The following is a 4,364-nucleotide window of genomic DNA, read 5'->3' on the forward strand; positions in this document are numbered from 1 at the left end:
TTCTCCCAGTATGAAAAGAGGCATATGGCTTTTCCTGCCTGACAAATCTCTTCTTACGACAGCAGCAGGTTTAATCAAGCCTGATTGTCGTAGGTTTAATCAAGCCTGACTTGTGGAATTTAGCAGCCTCAAGAGTGGCCATAGTCCCTATGGACGTACGGTTTAAAAAGCACTTTCAAGTTTATTACCTCCTCCTTACAACTTGTGACAGCGTCAGGATGAGGACTGTTATTCCCCCTCTAGAGATTGGAATGCCAAGGGCAGTGGCTGGCTCCAGATCACCTAGCTGGGAGGTGGGAGTGCAAGGATAGGAACGTGGATGTCCCAGCTCCCAGCAACGGTGTTCTTTCCATTAACCCTTCTGCAGTCGTGTTTATATTAATATTTGATTTCATATTGAAAAGTAACACATTATAAGGTGAGGAGGAGAGAACTCAGGGCCACCAGAAGTCATTTATCCATACGAACACGGTGAAAAAGTGACAGTAATGAGGCTGGGACTGAAAGGGTGTCTTATCTTGTACAGGCCATCTCTGTACTACCACCCTGGTTCCTAAACCCCACCGCCCTCGGCTATTGGGATAACCTGGTGAGAAAGCGTGTTTGGGCCAATGAGACCTTTCTCTATGTTTATGGCTCAAGATGGGAAAAGAAGGACATCTTCATGAAGAGAGAAAGGCAGGTACATTAATTTTGTTCCTAGTAGCTTCAAGGGAGAGTTTGAGGCAATTGTTAGAAATCTACACCTGCTAAAAAAAAAAAAAAAAAAAAAAAAGAAATCTACACCTGCTAAAACCGTCGGGTTGGTAAAAGAATGAGCCACCAATCAACCCGGGTAGTATGTTTGGGGGAAAACGAAGACAAGATATGAGGCCAGCATAGCAGCTTCCTCAAGACCCAGACTGTGCAGAAATGAAAGCGTCCACAGACTTTGCAGTCCAGAGACTTGAGCCAGCCTCGGGGGCCACATTTAAGCTTTGGAATGGTTTTAATCATTACTTCCCGGCAAACCCCGCATTCTTTTCGCATTGGATGCCACCTGTTCATTTTTATATTTTTATACTTGGTTCTCAAGTTTCCACTGATGTCCTTAACAGGAACATATGTGAAAGTGACCTTTGAAGACTCCTGAGTGGCAGGCAGAACCCCACTCTTGCTCTGCAGATGTGAAACCTGACACAGAAATGCCCGTGGACGTGGGCTAGCCTGAGCCTCACGCTCTAGCTGACATCTAGCTACCACCCATCCAGGCTCTCGGAGGACTGCTGTGTTCGGCATGCGCAAACCTGGGATTTCTAGAACTTTGTTCCTGCGACTTTGCCAGGCCACTGCCAACAGCTCAATTTTCAGTGGCGATTGTTTGGGTTGGAGGCCTATGGGTGGGCCCAGGTTACTGAAAATAAGCAGTGGACTTCCTTGTTTTCGTAAAGACCCTTTCTTGGCGGTCTAGCAAAACCCTTCTCCGTCAGCACTTTCTACTGGGACCTGGCTTCTCCTTAAGAGAGCCCGTTTTCTTGCTTTAATCGAAATTGCTATTTCTCAGTAAAAATGCTTCTTTGAGGGTATTTTCTCCAGAGGACCATTTCCACATCAATGACTGCAGAGGAGGAAAGAGCCGGGCCTTTCCTACTGCTTGAGGTGGAGGAAACTCTGCTCTTTTTCTGAGGTGCTGCCGCTTGAGGAGGGAGCTCCCAGCAGCAGGCAGAGCTCCAGAAGAGGCTGGTTATTTTTAGCATGGCCTTCTTTCCTTCCCAGCACCTGCCATGATCTGTGACCCAAGGGGCTGCTTAAATGCTAGCAAGATGACTGAGGACAAGGCAGCCTGAGCTCATGTCCTAAAATACCACCCAAGGGAGGCTTTTCTTACAGGAGCCATTTCATTTCCAGCTCTGTTCCTTGTTCCTCCCCAAAGTGTGGGGCTGCTACAGATGCTAGCTGAGACGTGTGACATCTGCCTTGGGAAGAGGTTGGAGAAAAACCACTGGATCTGTCTATCTAGATGCCAGCCAGTTGAGTTATAATGACTCTATTCCTGGCTCCCAGCTTCCATTTCACCCTCTACTGTTTGTGCTAGATAGAGGGAATACGAGAATCTCAGTCCACATTTCCCTGAAGCAAAATCCTCTTTTGCTATCCACGAAAATATGTGAAGAGACAATGTCCAGCTGTTTTAGTTCAGATGATAATGGTAGGGATGCAAACCTCTTTCTCAATGCAGATATAATGTATTGAATTCATTAGCCCCTAAAGGTGGTACAAGCTGGAAATAGAAATATGTTCTCAAGGAGCCAGATACCTTTGTGGAGGACAGATGCATCATGGGTCATGAAGGATAAAGGGAATCTCTTAGGAAGTGTCTAATCCTGGAGTTTGACATCAGTTCATGTTATCCACCACATTCCTCAGTGCCACTGTCACATGTGAGGTGCTGCGCTGATAAATTCGAGGGTTAGCCCGTGGGGAAGTTCTTCTGTGCATCTGCTGACTTCTCTGGCTCCTCTAAATTCTCCCAAATGCCATGGAAGGGCTATGGGAGTCCTATGACATCAAGAGCTTATTTTCAAAGGAAGTGAACCAGCACTTAAATATGTAAATGGGTCTTGTCCCCCTTAAAGAAGTCAGTTTTAATTTACTTGACTGAAAAAATGTAAGCAGTGAATCATACATATAGTGATACAATTTAGTAAAAAATGATACGTATGCTTTATATATGTCATATATTATATATATACACACATACACAAACATACAATAATTGGCTAGTGCATATCAATATGATAACTGAATTCATTTCCTCTAAGGAGTTGGGGGGGGGGTGGATAGGATTGAATATGGTGGTAAAAAGGGAGTATAGCCATATATTTAAGGTTTAATTTTATAACTGGAACCTTTTTATGAATTGAATAATTAAAGTGTTAACAATCTCTTATTTCCTCTTTGCTCTTCTTTCAAAATATATTCTTGAGTATATTATGGAAAATTCTGGAGGGTTTATAATCTCTTGAGTCTCCTAGAGGAAGGAATGTTAGCCAAAGCCACACAGCAATTAACAATCAATTAAAACATAAAGTGGTTGATCTCCTTCATGGTACCCAACTGTTTTTAAGTGCCTATTACTTGTCAGGAATAACATTTTTAACTTCGGGTGCCCAGAAGTTAAAAATGAACAACTCAGCATTCTGGCCCTGAAATCTTTTTATTTATTTATTTATTTATTTTATTTATTTATTAAAAAAAAATTTTTTTAACGTTTATTTATTTTTGAGACAGAGAGAGACAGAGCATGAATGGGGGAGGGTCAGAGAGAGAGGGAGACACAGAATCTGAAACAGGCTCCAGGCTCTGAGCGGTTAGCACAGAGCCCTACGCGGGGCTCGAACTCAAGGATCGCGAGATTGTGACCTGAGCCGAAGTCGGATGCTTAACTGACTGAGCCACCCAGGCGCCCCTTTTTATTTTTTATTTAAACAATTTTTTTAAATGTTTACTTTTAAGAGAGAGAGCATGAGTGGGGGAGGGGAAGAGAGAGAGAGGGAGTCACAGTATCTGAAACAGTTCCAGGCTCTGAGCTGTCAGTACAGAACCCAACGCAGGGCTCGAACCCATGAACCACAAGATCATGACCTGAGTTGAAGTCGGATGCTTAACTGACTGAAACACCCAGGTGCCCTGGAGACCTTTTATTTCTAAGTCGCTGCTTATGCAAAGTGAAATTTCAAGCAACTCACTGGAACTGTCATTAGAGCTATTTGACAAGCCACCCAATAAAATTAGTTTCATTACTCTATCATCTTGTGTTTGGACCCAAAGCAACGTGCCCTTGGCTTGATCACATCAAATTTGCCACACCTGGTTCCTGACGACTTGTGAATGTTTCTAACATACAACCTACCTTCAAAGGATAAAGATCTGTCTCACTAGGCAAAGTCAAAAGAATGTGCTACAGAGTCTAAGGGAATAGAGGTTCCAAATGTAGAGCTCAAAAATACTTCTGGAAAAAACTCAAAAGAACATATGCACAATATTGACTATAGTTGCTTCGATGATGGAATTTTGAGACATTTCTGAAATGCTTTCTGTACTTTCCAAAGTTAAAAAATGAATATGAGGGTGCCTGGCTGGCTTAGTCAGTAGAGCATGTGACTCTTGATCTTGGGGTTGTGAATTAGAGCTCCACGTTGAGGGTAGACATGACTTTAAAAAAGAGTAAAAAATGTTTTACTTGTATTATAATGATAAATTAATAAATGTTAAGAAGCTCCTTTAACTCTCAGCAACAATGCTTTATATGTAAATATGAGGCCTCCCCAAGGAACAATTTTGAAAGAGACAGTGCTTACAATTCTCAGTTGCCTATTAGGTTA

Source organism: Panthera onca, chromosome B3 (genome assembly GCF_046562875.1).
Source record: "Panthera onca isolate mPanOnc1 chromosome B3, mPanOnc1 haplotype 2, whole genome shotgun sequence".
In the NCBI taxonomy this organism is placed as follows: Eukaryota; Metazoa; Chordata; class Mammalia; order Carnivora; family Felidae; genus Panthera; species Panthera onca.